Here is an 18,370-nt window from a genome sequence, read left to right as displayed (position 1 = left end):
GAATTTGTACCGAGCAAAAATTTTTCTTTATTTCTTTTTTTTTTTCGAAGCTCTAGCTATGAAGATCAGTATCCAAATGCAAAAGAATATGGATGTAAAGCAGTTTAGGTTCCAAAAGTTGACCGCAGAAGCTCGCTCCGCTATCTCAGTTCGGATCTAAGAAGAAATATGATTTTTGCGCAAGGGTTTTGTTAAGTGTAACGCCCACAGACATAATAATAGAAAGAAAAGTAGAAAGAAAGAAAGAAGCAGAAACGGCCCTCTCAACTACAGTCAGTATGTGTTGATGATATGTCGCAAAATTTTTATTCGTTTTCAGACCCAATTCTAGGTGTTATATGAGGTGTCCAAAACATTACATTTTATTCCCAATTCAAGGTGAAGCGACAATGTAGTCCATAGTACATAATGTTGAACTTTGAGATGATTATCAGATAATAGTAGGAGGTCCAAATGGCCAAGCCCATACATTGCCAAAACTTATGGGCTGAATATGTAGTTGAGCCTAGTCTCCATGTAAGCGTTTCTGTTTGGGAGGTGACTTCTTAAATGGGAAAGAATATCAATGTAAGAATTTATCCGGCACAAAAATCGCAGCGGAAATTAAAAATGTATTTTCGAAAAATAAAAATCCATATCACATATGAACCAAAATAAAACAAATCAATCCAGTGCCGGTGGATCATTCTCATGTTGCAATGTAAAATAAAAACTAACCTAAACAGATTTAAAGTTCAGGTTACATTACCTCGGACCAGTTAAGGTCTCTTGATCTACTGTACGGTTGAAACTGAAATTCCGATCAGCCGCACACGTGCCCGGCCTCTACGCGTATCCACACGGAATTGATCCAGATCCAATGCTTTCCGTCGCACGGAATAGATGAGTCGCGGATTACAAAGACGGTGCTAGCAGTCTCGTGATATCCACGTTCGCCTTTTGTGAGATGTACTGCTTTTTTTGGAAAAATTAGAGAGAGATGGATTATCTAATATTTCTCAAGAGGCTATTATTAAATTCCTCTCGTAAAAGGATGATATATTATATTCACGTAGCCGTGCATTAATAATTGATTAAGCCACGCCTAGCCGTACCATCGGCATCCTCAAAATTCTGTTGCAACTAATTTTGATCACATCCAATTAGTTGCATAAATTGTTGCATGCATTCTGGTATAACTAATTTGGATCATATCCAATTAGTTCCCATAGATAAGTAAAACAAATTTATACTTATCTTTATGGATATATTATCTTTGTCTCTCTCTCTTTAATTTAATTGGATCTTATCCATTAAATATTCATATTATAATCTATTTAGAATATTATCTCATAATAATCTATGAATAATTAATTATTCTCTAATCTAATTAGAGATTAAATCAAATTATAATTCTCACAATTTTCACTAAACTATTTAGTGTATCAATTAGACTCATCTTATCAAATTGGATGCACACAATTCCTATTGTGTGTGACCGCATAGGTTCATTATCATTCGGCAGTGGAATTCAATATTAAACTCTTTAATATTGAATTAGAACTCTTCTAATCTATGAAATAATTTATTTTAAATTATTTCAGCTTCTCACTGTCCGTGAGTGACACCTAGCAGTATATCACGGTAATCCAGAATGATGATGAAAAACGAACCTTTTCATTAACAGTTACTATGTGATTAATTCCTTCCAACATACAACGCCCCGATCGAACTAAAAATTATGGTTACTCGCCAAATCTTATTATTCGATCATATGACTAGAATATCTAAAACTGACTCAATATGGTAACACAGGTGGAAACTCTTTCCACACACCACGTACCCTGGCCAAGGATTTTCCGAGTCAAGTTCGACAGTCTACATAGGACGTTCTCTCTCACTATTGAGAGTGTTGAATTCCTTATTGCGCATTCACATGCCTCCCCATATAAACTACTACAGCCAATCAGTACCAGACATAGACCAATCATTAGAGTCTAAGTATTAGTACAGTTAAACAGTAGCAATCTACATGTGAAGCAACCATGATGCCTCAGGTCTAAGGAGTACTTCACACAACTGTAGCAAAGAACTAGTCACTGGCGAATTCGGAACCATGTGACTGTTCAACTAAATGGTCACGCTCAGTGTACTTGTTCTCTAACAAGCACCTGCATGCTTACTTTAGTGTCCTTACACTAATGACTTGAGATTCGTCACCTCAACTTAGAAGTATAGCATACACCGGCCTATCCGGAAATATCATCGTCCTTATGATATTCCTATGGCTAGGAGCATTTAAGAATCTTGTACAAAGAAATATATATCTCAAATTCCTAACTCTTAGGAATATATTTTCTTAACAAAGATTCAATGGACGATTCATATATATGTATTGTACTGCTAACAATAAATATGAATAAAACTTGCCCTTTATTAATTAAGAAAAATACTTAATATATTCACAAGCCTGTGTCACCGATTGGCTTTAGGGTATATCACTAACAATCACCTCCTTGTGCGAAGGTTTCATCTCGGATTGCAGAGAGTATGCTTATGTGCAGTCAGAAAGTGTAATAAAAAAAATATTTTATTTGTTTCTGTAAAAAATTGTACGTCGACATTTAGGTCGCACTTGTTCAGTGGTTCCTTTCTCATTTCTGTGTCTTTAATTGTTCGTGTTCGCATCATAATGAGAATGAATTGTCTGTCGAACAACATATACATATGCGTAGTTTTCTAGCACCTGCATGCAGATAAGCAAATATTATTGTTTTAGCTAGCACTCCCATGGATAATTTTTTTTATGTTTTATATCAATATTTACACTTTGTTGTTTGAATTGTTTGTTCAATTTCCCACGGATGAGTTATTTGAACCGTTCTACCAGTTTTTCATCCATTAAAGAATAATTTATACAATTGGTAATTGAATTTATCAGTCTTAATTAGGTCATTGAACTCTTTTGTATTAGATTTGAGTAATTTTAGCTTTTTTCCCTTCAATTAGGTTATTCTTATGAGCTCTATTATCTATCAATACAAATATATAAATTGGCGGTTTGTTAGACACACGTGGCGCTTCCACGTTTTTTCAGTATTTTTTTACTTTGAATTTCATGATTACTTTATTTCTGTAAAGTATCAAATCTGGATTTATGATAACACCTCGAAGGTACCAAATCTTCTCAAATCCATCTTGGGAAGGTACCAAATCTATCAATCATCAATACAAATCAATCAATACAAATATATAAATTGACAGTTTGTTAGATACACGTGGCGCTTTCACGTTTTTTTTAGTATTTTTTTATTTTGAATTTCATGATTACTTCATTTCGGTAAAGTACCAAATCTGGATTTATAATTACACCTCGTAAAGATACCAAATATTCTCAAATCAATCTTGGGAAGGTACCAAATCTATCAATCATCAATACAAATATATAATTGGCGGTTTGTTAAATACACGTGGTGCTTCCATATTTTTTCAGTATTTTTTATTTTGAATTTCATAATTACTTTATTTCGGTAAAGTATCGAATCTGGATTTATGATTACGCGACATCGAAACGGTATCAAATCTATCCAAATCTTTCTTACCTCAAAAAGGTACCTCGTGAAGGTACCAAATCTTCTCAAATCAATTTTGGGAAGGTACCAAATCTATCAATCATCAATACAAATATATAAATTGGTGGTTTGTTAAATACACTTGGCGCTTCCATTTTTTTTCAGTATTTTTTTTATTTTGAATTTCATGATTACTTTATTTCGGTAAAGTACCAAATCTGAATTTATGATTACACCTTGGGAAGGTACCAAATATTTTCAAATCCACATCGAAAAGGTATCAAATTTATCCAAATCTTCCTTATCTCAAGAAGGGGACAAAATCTTCACCTTGATTCGCGTGTGTATATGGAAGAACATGTACTCAGAAGTGACAAAATTTTCACCTTGATTCGCGTGTGTATATAGGAGTACATGTACTCATGAGGCTGGAACATTGAAAAATTTTCTTATTTTCTTATCTCGAGAAGGAACAAAATTCTCATCTTGATTTGGGTGTATATATAGAAGAACATGTACTCATGAGGTTGGAATCGTGAAGAATTTTTCTAATTGCTTCTTCCTCCTTTCTCCCTCGTGCACTAAACTTTATATTTTTTTTTCTATTTTTTGCTGGATTTCTGATAGCTACTTGGCTACGTATTGCACCACCATGAAGACGTGCCGAGGGGGTGGAAACTGGTGGTCATTATATCTCTAGGAGTGATTGTTAGAGCCTCACACATGGAGAGGCAATATCGCTTCTAGGATAGTGCTTACTCACATCTTGATTCACAAGCCTCATCTAAACCTCTTTTATCTGTAATAATTTCTACGTAATCTCTCTTTATAATTTTCGAAAACAAAAGTAAAAATTATTTTCTTTTAGAATTGTTTTAAAAGTAAATTGTTCAAACTAAATATATATTTGCATATTACATAATTACATATTTTATTGTCAATCCAAATTACTTATATATATATTAAAATAATTAGCAATCACTCAAGCTAAATATATATTTTGTATAGTTCATAATTATATATTTTGTTTTCGTTCCATTTTATTTTTTCATGACAAATTATTTTTGGCTTCTATTCTTTTGCCTTTAGGGTCCGTTTGGTTCGAGTTATGTAATATTATAAAGTATCTCAACATATTCAGGTATCTTGGATTTCGGCGTGAGATTACTACTGATGCTGTATTAGCGCGTTTGGTTTAATGCAGTAATGTAATACTAGATTACAGTGTTTATAGCATTAATACGTTTGGTTCAGTTTATAAAATTTAGTAATCCTGACATAAAAGTGTAGTTTTTTTCAAAATTGCTCTTGTTGTGGTCATTTGAATATTATTTTTTGCGGAAATGACGAATGGAGGGAAGGAGATCATGATGATTACCTGAGAGGATGACGCAATAGAAGATGATAGGTGTTCGTGCGCGCGCGCGCGCGAGAGAGAGAGAGAGAGAGAGAGAGAGAGAGAGAGAGAGACGTCGAGAGAGAGAAAGAGAGAGCAGGAGAAAGCGACGTGCGAGAGAGAGGGGGGAAGACGAGAGAGATGAAAATAATGCTGTTAATTAGATTTGGGATTGTTGGAGGGTAAAATTGTCATTTTACATAATATGTAGTATTAACGGGTTTCAGTAATGCAAGATACACGACCCCCTCCCGTTAATATTTTCGATGTAATCCTGCTCGATTTGTAATGCTACATTAACGACTAGATTACATAGCGGATTAACCAAACACAGTTATCCTGGAAGGATTTGTGAGATCCCTGGTGTTCTGTTGTGGAGGCTTGTCGGCAGCTCTGGAGAGTGTCGGGACAAGTCCGAGTCGCGTTGGCGTCAAATAGACGCAAAACGGACTCCGTGCGACGCGAGGGCAGCTTATCGCGAAGAATTCTGCAAAACAGCAGATTTCTCTGCTTGCTGTACCAGTACAACTAGCACGCTGTATCGGTACAACCATCGCGCACTGGTTTAGCTGCTCTCGGGTTGGCTCTTGTACCGGTATAGGAGCCCGTGTACCGGTACAAGGGGGTAGGTAAAGGGCTAAATGAGTAATTTTATCCCTCATTTGTATCACCGACCCTCCCTCTCTCTATATAGCTTCGTGTGGAGAGAGAGAGAGGTCCTCTTGCTGCATTTCTTCACCTCTCTCTCACTTTCATCCGGTTGAAGGCAAGAGAGCTCGGTTGGAGAATTCGTTGCCGACGTTGCGCCGCGGAGCCGTTCGAGCACGTGTTTGACGCCGGGGTAGCGCGAGGAGGCGGGGCGAGCGTAGGTTTTCGCCGTTCTTGCTGTCGCACCGGTGCTTGGCGTTGTCGAGGTGGGTAATTCAGCATTTCCATGGTTTTTGGGCAAGTTCTTACTACTTCATCTCGGAGTGATGTTGTTTTCTGAAATTCATCGTCGACTGTTAGTATTTCAGCTCGTACTTGTCGTAGGAGCATCGGATTTTAGCGAGGCTTAGTTCGTTGGATTCAGGACTGCGAGAGGAATCCACGAAGCCCTTACTTGCTGGATTTGGTGAAGGTTAGCTTGGTCGAATCCCTGTTGTACCTCACTGCTGCAATTTCTAGACTGAATTGGTGACTTGTGTTGTGTAGAGCGTAGAGTTAGCTCGATTCTGGACTCGGCGGATTCCGGTTGATCCAGCAGGTCGCTCTACACCAGTGGGAGTCCTTCGCTGCCAGGGATTAGCTTTGAGGTGGGTTTACATCGGTTTTACTCCTAAGTTCATAATCGTCGACATGTATAGATTTCGATTTGGATAATCTATTCTAACTCGAATTCATGGATTATATGATTGATTGTATATCTGAATTTGGAGTATGTGATAATAAATTGAGTAGTTTATATATGTTGGACTTGAAATTTGAATTAGGAGAAAACCTGCGATTTGGACCTATCACTTATTTAAACTGCCTGATTTAGCTCTAGGAGCCGTTATAAAATTATACTGTCGCAGTATCCTCGAGATGAGTACTCCAGGTAGTTTAGAATATATTTACGCTCGTGCTGATTCGCCGAGTGGATTTTTACAGGGCCGTTTGGGCTGTTTCGGACTTTTGGGCGCCGTTGGGGTTGACGGTGGTGGGCCCGGTTCGCCGCTTTGGCGTCAGATTGTGCCGAGGGTACGTTACTTGTTTGTTGTTAGACCAGTTAGAGTCGGTTACTTGGACTTTGGCTTGACAGAGCCTGATTGAGCTCGACAGAGATACGCTGCATACTCGGTTGGGTAGCGCCCACGAGTGCCACTCCGGAGACGGGCTTTGTGCTTTCGCGTTGGTGTCGCTCATGCCGGTTGGACTTGCTCTCCACGGACCAGTTAGTGTGGAGGTAGCTGGATAGTCGCAACTGGGCAGGGACGGGTGTATTTACAGTCCCGATTGGATTGGGTCAGATTTGACATTTCCTACAGTTGGTTAGTGTAGAGCATGATAGTGTAGTGATTGATAGCGGTAGAGTTTACTTCCTGCTTTTCCGACTATTCTTGCTCCATTCTGTAGACTTAGTGGGTGGACCAATGTTGTTTTGGGCGGTACCCACTGAGGACTACTTGTTTTTACAGTAGTTCTCACGCCCAATTGTTACCCCTGTTTTGCAGAGCCACAGGTTTCGGCTGCTGCGCCTTCCGCGGATCAGGATCGAGGCAAGGGCGTCGCGAGTTAGAGCCCTACCCGCCGAGCAGAGCTAGAGGCACCCTACTGCAGGTAGTTGTTTTATTTCGAGCTTATGTACATAGTACTTAACTCGCCAGTGCGAGTAACTCTGTGTTTTGATTTTTGAACTATGTATGTGAAGCTTAGTTTGTTTAGCTTTTGTTTACTCGAGCAGCTCTATACTACTGTTTGTAGTATTGTATGTTTACAGGTACAGCTGTCGCTTCGTATACAGGAAAAATTTTTTTGTAGTATACAGGAAAAATTTCTTTGTATACGGCGGATTTGTCGGCGTGCCCGGGGAACGAGACATCCGGGGCGTGACAGGATTGCCTGTAATCCTGCCAGGATAACTCGAACCAAACGCACCCTTACATACATATGTGTTGATATTTTAATTCTATTCTTTTTCTCATTTTTCGTAATTATTATATATTAAAATTTACATCAAAATATTAGTGTTAAAATTATCCGCGGCGAAAGCGCCGGTTCAACACTAGTTTCTCTAATAATTGATGGTATAGCTAACTACCACTTCATCTCAAGAGTATAAAGATTTAATTAACTGCAGTTTCTCCGTTGAAAATACGAAAGTAATAATCAATCGTAATAAATAAAAGTTAATAACCTAATAAAAGGAATACGCAGTGAATTCAGTTGTTCAATTGTGTAATTAATCATTCCTTAAATTATTCCTTAAATTAATCATTCCTTAAATTATTGAATAAGTACCCTTGTCCAAAAATAAAAGCTGCGGCTTAGTTTGTAACTGGGGTTGCTTAAATTCATTTTGTTTCGTGTCTTACAAAATTTAATTTATTTATTTATTATTTATTATTTTATTTTTTTAGAAAAGGATAGCATGCCCGCTTTTTTCATTTTTTAAAAAATAAACTTGTTAGAAATATAAAGTAACTAGATTTTGAACTTCGAATCTTGAATACTAACTACCGAGTTGCGGCTTGCTGGAGGGTAAATCGGTTATTTTTTATTTCGTTTTCCAGGAGAACATGAATGCGTTTCTTGCACGAAATGGAACAGCAAGGCTCGCGCCCGACGTGGGTAAAAGGAACGTTGTCCAACGGTCCTGCTGCCGACATTCCAACCTTTACCCACTCTTTGAAATGTACAACGTTAGAGAAAAATGCAAAAAGAAAAAAAAAAAGATTTTCTTAATGGTTTTAAATTTAGAAAAATCCACTTTGATGCTTTGTGTACCCATATCATGTATGAGTTTTACAGATTGATTATATTTCTACTTCGTGCGAAAAAGGAGGACCTTACCCATTCGGCAGATCTATTGCATATACCTGAGTAGGTCCAACCAATCTTGCCTTATATCTTAGTTGTCAACTATTATTTCTCCTATGGCTCGACGTGAACACTTGGGTACTCAATTTGAGTAAAGTTTTTATTACTCAATTTCCCTTGGCTTTCTTCACAAGCATGCAACTATTATTTTCCTAGAAGGAATTCATTTCCTCCTTCATTGCCTTTCTCCAAAAAAAAAAAAAAAAATACTTTGTAACTTCAAAGTAGGACTCAAACACTCCTGTATTCATCAATAACAAACAACCATATGGTACCGACTGTCTTCAGAGCAAGTGGCAAAAGACTTTATGGTTGTTACCCGAGGTTCCAAGTTCGAATCCCACTTGATTCACATTTCCCGCTTTCACATCTTCGAACCGTTTGTGCAGGTAGCTCATTATATAGTTCAATCAGAATATCACCTACACTTTTCTCACCCTTGTGACCTTCATGTGTACTATCATTTCCATGTGTACTATATTTCGCCTTAGCATCTAGCTTAGACCTCTCATTCCTAGGAATATGCACGAACGCCTTATATCCAAACACTTTCAAACTAACTATATTTTTTGTGGTGTATCAACCTCAAGAGAATAGGAAATTAAAAGAAAGATTAATAAGGTAGTTCGCAATCATCGATTATTTGCCCTAGGACGCCTTTGGTAGTTTAGCATGAGAGAGCATACTCCTGATTTTCTCACTGGGCGCCGTTCCATTTATTCTCTTAGCAACCGCACTCTGCTGCGACTTTTATTAGAAACTATCTTTTCATGTTTGATGCCATGTTAACATTACTTCTCGAAAATCCTTATATCCATCTCCTTTACACGCCTAAATGCACTCAAATTTTCACCTAGTTTCTTTCCCTCTTTAAAAAAGATGTGAAATTACTTGAATACATCGAGCACCAGATCCTTCGATTTCGAAGCATATGCCCTAACCTTTTATGAGTGTTCATCAATGAAAGTTACAAAATAAGAGCAACCACTAAGAGTTTTATCAGCCATAGAACAAATGTCACTGTGAGCAAGATCTAATGCAGCAAAAATTTTCTTTGAGAGAGTCAAGTTTAAATTTCCATCAAGCAGCTCTTTGCACATTTTCAATTTAGCACTATTTTTAGCTAAAATTGACATACTTTTCTAGCTCATGTGTCCCATACACGGATGCTATAACTCTAAGATAGTAGATTCCTCGCTATATCCACCTCCCCGTTTTCGAGTTTAGCCTGTATTAAGTAGAGATTATCTTGCTTGGTACCTCTAGCTGCTACTAGTGATTTGCTAGTCAACAACCACTGATGATCGCCAAACACACTGTAGTAGCCCTCCTCATCTAGAACCCCTATCAACAACAGGTTTAAGTGAATGTCTAGTACATATCAAACATTTTCAACACCAACCTCTACCCAAACTTGCGTCGTCACAATGTCTCCGATGCAGGCAATCTTTGATTCTTCGTCAGTTCCCATTTTCACTATCCGAAACTCTCCATAATGATAAGATGAGAATAAGTTTCACCTCACAATAACATTGATACGAAGGGGAGGAGTCAATCACCCAAGTGGAGTCTTGGCTTGTAGTGCCTACTAGACCATCGTCCACTATGTCATGGAGAATGATCACCTCCTCTCCTGTAAAAATGGATGCCGTCTCATTGTCCAAGTTGGAGTCATCATCTGATCACTTGTTCTTCACCTTCTCTTCTTCAGGATTCGACAATCTTTTTGAACTAGCTGTTAAATATAAAAATACATAAACACCGTTCTCTAACAGCATAAGCTTTTAAAATATAATAATTATTTCACATGGTATCAAAATAGGAGATTCTGAATTCGAGTCACGTCAGATTCCTAGTATTATTAATTTCCTTCATTTAATTTAAGTCCACATCATGGGCCTTATAAAAAAATTTCGATAACAGAGTATAACGGTTGTTTAACACTAGCCCCATTTGTCATAGTTGTAACGCCGACCACTTTTGCGCTTGGACCTCTCTCACGATGTCTCTATACTTGCTATTTTTTTCTCTTTTAATTACGAGGGCCTTATTATGACTCAAAACTCGCAGCTCCTTTTACAGGGGTTTCCCAACTATCAAGCAATGAACTTAACAATAGTAGGGCTTAACGCTCCGCATCTAACGTCATCATCATCGTGGCTAGCTGGTTTACCATATTTTGAAAATTAATTGCATGCTCCGCCACAGAAACCCCCTCTTTGTATTTTGTATATACCAATTTACAGATCAAGAATGCCTTATTCAATGTTTCTTTCATATAAACTTTTCAATTTCAACTAGGGCTATAGGCATTAACCTCCATTGAAACATAGTGGAAGACGCTATCATCAATCCACTGTCGAATGAGTCCAATGGTTTTGCGATTTAATTTATCTCATTCTCCGTCTCACATCTTCTTAATCATAGCAACAACTCCTTTGATTGGATTATAAAAATTCTATGTAAGGCTTCCAAATCGAGTAATTTGTAGATGTAAGTTTATTTAATCGTGAGATCCGTTGAAGATTAATCCTCTATGCGCTAGTGTTTACTTCAACACTTGATGACGACAACAAAGTACATAGAAAACACATAAATCACGCAACCAAGAATATGAATATTTACGTAGTTCACCTGAAGTCTATGTCTATTCAAATAAGAGCAAAAAGGTGCTTCACTATAAAACAGTTAAGAATACAACATCTTCTTCAACACCATGCCGAAAATGCCGCTTTCAATAAGGGAAGAAAGAACTCAAGATTGAAATAATCTCACTAACAAAAGAACCTTTGCTTAAAGATGTCCGTGGACTGGGTCGGGTCTGGGTAATTAATATACTGTACCCATACCCTAAAAAGAAATGGTTACAAAAAAATATATATACCCTACCCATTTAACTTCGGGTCGGATCCGGATCTGGGTACTAAAGTTACTAATATACCTATCGGGTCTATTTGAGCAGGTCTGGGTAGTGACTACCCGTATACTACCCGTTCAAGACCGGATATGGATCGGATCTAGATCGGATACGGATATCTGTATAAATATATATTTTTTTATAAACTTTGTTAAATAGTTAATAGACAAACTATAAAGTCCATCATAAAAAAACTCGCATTCTAATAAGTTGCACCGTCTAATAAAATTCATTCAAAAGAAATATTGTCGCTGATGATGATAATGATGACACTGATGATGATGATGACAATGAAATATTGTTGGCGGAAATGAAATGAAAAAAAATGAGTAGAAAATAAAGAGTAAAAAAATTAGAAAAAAGTAATGAGTAAAAGAGACGGCTAGGGTTTCATTAGGATGAAAATACGTAGTGACTCATCATCTATAAGTCATATTAAAATTGATCCTTCAACTTCAAAAGTTTATTTTTTTTTTTATTTACTATCGGATATTTTATCGGGTCCGGGTCTGGGTCTGGATTTGAAAACTATTCCAGACCCTACCCATTTAAAAGTTAGGTTCGGGTCGGGTCCAAATCGGGTATGGGTATAAAATATCCGGACCCATACCCGAAACTTTAATGGGTAATTTTTTTTATCCGTATACTATTCATTTTTTATCGGGTCCGGTTCGGATCTGGTTCGGGTCCGGATAGAGTCCGGGTCGGGTATGGGATTTCGGATATTTTGGACACCTTTACCTTTGCTAGAACAACTTTAACACCCGGTTGAGCGAACCCCTCCAATCTACGTTCTCCAATCTTCTCCTGTTGATTGAAACACTCTCTAAACCTTTCTTTTTTTCTCTTCTTTTTTTTTTTCCTCTTTTGGTGGCTCTCCAAAATTTTAATTTTTCTCAGTAGTGCTCTCCAAAAAGTCCATCAAATAAGCTACACATGAGGTCATATATGTAGTCTCGAAACCTCAGATTCAAACCAGACTCAAACTATTAAATCAGACAAATCAGACCTCCAAAACCGACCGATCAGAGAGGTGCAATCGATCGGAAATTAATTTTCAATATTTCTACCTAATCGAACTGATCGGATTGGCACTCCAACCGATCAAGTTGTTCTACAAGAATCATAAACCCGAAAAATCCAACCGGTTGGATTTCCAATCATAATGATCAAATTGCTTTGCGACGAGATGCCCCAGTATACCGATAGTGCAAACCAAACATGCTCTTGAAGTACTTCTATCTTTGGCGCCACTAGCATATTAAAACCAAATATATATTATTAAATATAAAAATATTTAAACACCGTTATCTATCAGCTTAATCTTTTAGAGTACAAAGATTGTTTCGCATGGTGTGAGAGTAGAAGGTTCTGAGTTCGAGTCACACCAAGCTTCTAGCATTACTAATTTTCTCCTATTTAATTAATTCAAGTCCATGTCATGGGCTTTGCAAGAAGTCTCGAACGCAGACTTGAGGGGGGCTGTTAAATATAAAAATATATATAAACACTGTTCTCTACAATTTTAAGTGTTTAGAGTATAACGGTTGTTTTGTATATTTAAGGTTCGAGTTACTCCAAGCTCCTAACATTATATTTTCTCTAATTTAATTTAAATATACATCATGGGGTCTATAAAAAGTCTCAAACCCACACGCGAGGGGGGTGTTAAATATAAAAATATTTAAATTTGGTTCGGATGTAAGCAATAACTGTTTATTACAGGGATGGGTATAAGTTCAGGTATAAGCATGAAATAGGCCAATTTTGCGTTTGAATGAAAATTGTGTTATTTCCAGAAATAAAAAAAATAGCGTTAGGATAGATATGATGAAATAAGAATAGTGAATAATTATAAATAAAAAATAATGATATTTTTCCTTATATTATATTGGCCTTTTTGCATAAAAAATTCACTTATTTTGGGCTTTTGCAAAATCGGGTCACCTTTTTCGTTTTTGCAGATTCGGTCCGCTTTTTCAGCAAACTGACCAAAATACCCTTATTACTTTTTCTCTTTCCTCTTTCTCTCTCCTCTTCGTTTTTGTCGTTCTTTTTTTTTTCTCGCCGAAAAAAGAAGAGGCGGACCGTCGCCTTCTTCTTCACCGTCGCCACCCTCCTCACCCTCCTCTCCACCGCCCGCGACCCCCTCCTCCTCTCCCCCGCCGCCGCGGACCCCCAGCCCGATCCCGTCGCTGCGGCGGCAGCGGCCGCGACGAACGGGGTCGGGCTAGATGCGGAGAAGAAGACGACGGCGAAGAAGAAGAAGGGGAGGCCGAGCGGCAAGGCGTAGGAGGGGGAGGCGGAAGCACAGCCGGCGCCGGCGCCGCGGACCCCCAGCCCGATCCCGTCGCCGCAGCGGCAGCGGCAGCAGCCGCGGCGTACGGGGTCGTGCTGGATGCGGAGGCCGAGGCTGAGAAGAAGACGACGGCGAAGAAGAAGAAGGGGAGGCCGAGCGGCAGGGCGCAGGAGGGAGAGGCGTAGGTGCAGCCGGCGCCGGCGAGGAGAGGGGACCATTACACCATTACACTATTACACCATTTTGCACCATTTTGCACCATTACACCATTACACCATTACACCATTTGCACCATTACACCATTACACCATTACAATTTTGCACCATTACACCATTACACCATTTGCACCATTACACCATTACACCATTACACCATTTTGCACCATTACACCATTACACCATTACACCATTTTGCACCATTACACCATTACACCATTTGCACCATTATACCATTACAATTTTACACCATTACACCATTATACTATTTGCACCGTTACACCGTTACACCATTTGCACAATTACACCATTCACTTTCTGCGCGGCGGCGGGAGGAGGGGCGGCGCCGACAGAGAAGAACACGCGCGGCGCCGGCGCCGGCGCCGGCTGCGCCTCCGCCTCCCTCTCCTGCGCCCTGCCGCTCGGCCTCCTCTTCTTCTTCTTCGCCATCGTCTTCTTCTCCGCCTCGGCCTCCGCATCCAGTTTAGGCCTTCTTCTTCGCCGTCGTCTTCTTCTCCGCCTCGCAGTCGTCGGGCTGCATGTACAAGACGGCCAACTCGGTGTACCGGCCGGACTCGCCGGAGTCGCGCTTCACCAACTCGTCGGACGAGGGGCGCGATCGGGACATGACCAGCCTGTCGACGGCGCCGTCCGACGACGAGTAGTACGACGGCGAGTCGTCGAAGAGCGTGATACGCGGCATTAAGTCGTCGGCGCACGTCGACCGCCTCTTCTTTGAGCCCCCCGGCGCCGACACGGGCTCCATACTCGGCGACGCGACGCCGAAGAAGGCGGAAGACGACGACGACGACAGTGCCAATAGCGACGGCGACGGCGACGGCAGGGAGGTGCCGTGAGAGCGTGGTGGTGGCCATGGAGTCGCGCGACCCCCTCCCCTCCTCCCCGCTCTCCTCCGCCTTCGCCGCCGCCGCCATGGCTGTGGGCTCGACGACGGCGACGGAGACGACGGTGGGGGTGGGCTCGGCGACGGCGGCGGGGGAGAGGAGGAGGGGGTCGCGGGCGGTGGAGAGGAGGGTGAGGAGGGAGGCGACGGTGAAGAAGGAGGGTGAGGAGGGGGGCGACGGTGAAGAAGAAGGCAACGGTCCGGTCCGCCTTTTTTTTTCGGCGAGAAAAAAAAAACCGACAGAAACGAAGAGGAGAGAGAAAGAGGAAAGAGAAAAAGTAATAAGAGTATTTTGGTCAGTTTGCTGAAAAAGCGGACCAAATCTGCAAAAACGAAAAAGGTGATCCGATTTTGCAAAAGCCCAAAATAAGTGAATTTTTTATGCAAAAAGGCCTATTATATTTGAATTTAAATTTTTTAATTTTAAATTTTAAATTTTAAATTTAAATATATAACGTTTAAGTTTTAAAAATTCAAAATTTAAATTTAAATTTTTAAATCTCAAATTTTAAAATTCAAGGTTTTAAATTTTAAATTTTAAATTTAAGATTAAATCTAAATTTAAAAATCTAAAATATGAAATTTAAATTTTAAAATTTTAAAATATCAATTTAAAATTTAAAATTTAAAATTACAAATTATAAATTTTTAAAATTTAAAAATTAAAATTTAAAATTTAAAATTTAAATTAATTTTTTAAAAAAATTAAATAGCGCCCCTATTCCACATAAGGGGTGGTATTGCTATTCCAACCCTTAACGGGTTATCCCAGGATAACCTGTTAAGGGGTGGGATACCAATCCCACTCCGTTTTTTTTGTGTCGGGGGGTAATGGGATATAACCCGTTATCCTCTCTCTATTTCCCAACCTAATGCTTGCTAAGGTATCGTTTGGTTCGGATATAAGTAAGAGCAACCTATTCTAGTATAAGTTCAAGTATAAACAAGAATTAGCCTAATTTTGCGTTTGTATGAAAATTGGTTGCTCCCGGGAATAAAAAAATAGTGTTTAGATAGATAAGGTAGAATACGAAGAATAGTGGATAGTTATAAATAAAAAAATAATGATATTACCCCTCTCATTATATTTGAATTTGAATTTTTAAATTTTATAATTATATTTTTAAATTTTAATTTTTAACTTTTAAATTTCAAAATTTGAAAATAAAATTTTAAATTTCAAACTTTAAATTTAGGATCAAATTTAAATTTAAAAAATATCAAATATCAAATTTTAAATTTTAAAAATTTAAAATATCAAAATTCAGAATTTAAAATTATAAACTTTCATTTTGAGATTACAAAATATAAATTTTAAAAATTTAATATTTAAATTATAAATTTTAAATTTTAAAATTTTAAAATAAGAATAGGGGTGGGAACAATTAATAAAAATAATTTACTATATTAAATTTATAATTGATAAAATAAATTTTAATAATTATAAATTTTTTATTATTAATTAATTTTTAAATTATTTGAAATGTCTATTAAATTAATTTATAAAATAATTTATTAAATATTAATTATATATTATAAAATTTATTATATATTTAAATAAAAAAATGTTTATATTAGAGTAATTAATATTTTATAATAAAATTATATTAATATATAAATATTATTTTATTATAATTTAGTTATTAATTCAATTTAATTTTAATCAATTTGGAATAAAATTTGAATAGACATTCATCAAAATGATAGATAGTAAATTCAAGCTATATCTGGAAGCGTAGAAATGAATTGATAGAAATAATAATCCGGATGAATAAAATATACGTTTGACGGAATAGCTTGGTCGCGGGATAATTTCGGTTATCCTTTTTTGAGAAACCAGGGCTAATAGATATTCGGTTGTTTATATTTACGTGTATATAATGAATTAAGGCTGAATACATGAATGAGACAAGCTATTTGTGTAGATTTTTTAGTCTTGATGTAAAATGGCTGGTTAGGATGAAGTGTGGATAAAGGAGTTGAGTGAATGGTTTAAGGTTGATGTATAATGTCGGATAAAAATAATCAAGAGATTAATTAAAGGTGAAATTTAATAGAATCCTTAGTGGCTAATGTAGTACACACCATGGCGCGGACTATATATATATATATTATTAGGGGAATTTACATACTAATATGTAATATCATAGATAGCCGCATAAGTGAAATATCTTTATACGCTCAATGCAAAATTTTCACAATACTTCTTCTAACGCTGTTATATACATGGTTAATAATTGTTAAATAAAAGGTTGAGTTACAAAATGAAATTAACCGAAAGGGTTAGGTGTTATTTTGATGAATAATTAAGGGCCATTTCATAAATACCTTCTAATTTTAAAAATAATATTCTACTAAATTATTGGGCGTAAAAATAATGAATTTCCTATAGATTTTATGATAACTCTTTAAGTTTTATTTTTTACTTAAATATCATGTTTTTCTTTTTATTGAGTTTCTTGGGGACGTTTTGCATCTCGTAAAACAAATCGAAATTAATATTTATTTAAATAGTTAATAGTTGATCTACTATGACAAATTTGTATTATAATATTGTATAATTTAAAAGCGAAAAATATAGATTTAAGTTTACTTATAGATATATTAATTGATTTTTAAAATATAATTAAAAATGTGATTCATGTTAAAAATTATCAGATAATTAATATTAAATATTATGTTTAATTGTTGCTAGAGGTAATTGGTATTTATAATATGGATAGACACTTGAGAGAAAGTTTCCTAAAGGGTATTGTGACATTTTTAGTTTTATAGAGGGTATTGATGATATTTTATAGTTTATAATTATGATTTCTAGAGGGGTATTGATGAAATTATCATATATTATAATATACTATATATATTATATATATATTTTTTATATATAGTTATTGCATTTTTGTCAAACTAGATCTACATCACACATTACTCGAAACAGAAGCTCAATACGCAACGGACGTGGTAGTGGGTCACACTCTTAATTGAGTTAGGTCCGTATAAAACTTGCAATCCGCCCGCAGCCTTTGCAACCACCAGGAGGCCACCAAATAAATGCAAAAGAAGAAAGAAACATACAATACAGCCTTGCAGCGGCGGGAGACAGCCAAGGGTGCTGGGTGCCATTAAAAAAAAGGCAGACAGTACTGATCTAACCTGCTCTTCGGCAGTTGGCCCTTCTCGTCTCATTATCACCACACGGCACGAAAGCATTTATATTTCCCAAACCAACTCACTCATCTTTCAAGACGGGATATTTAGTCTTGCTGCTGCATATAGCATAAGAAAAAAAAATAATTTAAAATATTATTAAGAGTATCAAACGCTTAATATTATTTAATTTTTAATTATTAAATTTCTATTTTGATTTTCATAAAATCCTAATGTGACCACTATTTTTTTTTTTTTGTAAGTGTTAAAAATTAAATAATATCTACAAGAGTATTAATTCCAGCCCAACTCCTCTTTAGTCAACTCCTCTTTAGTGTTAGCGGCTTCTTAAAATAGAAACAAAAATTAATCAAACAAA

The sequence above is a fragment of the Ananas comosus genome, linkage group 10, assembly GCF_001540865.1.
Source record: "Ananas comosus cultivar F153 linkage group 10, ASM154086v1, whole genome shotgun sequence".
Lineage (NCBI taxonomy): Eukaryota > Viridiplantae > Streptophyta > Magnoliopsida > Poales > Bromeliaceae > Ananas > Ananas comosus.
Note: the sequence above shows the minus strand (reverse complement) of the source record.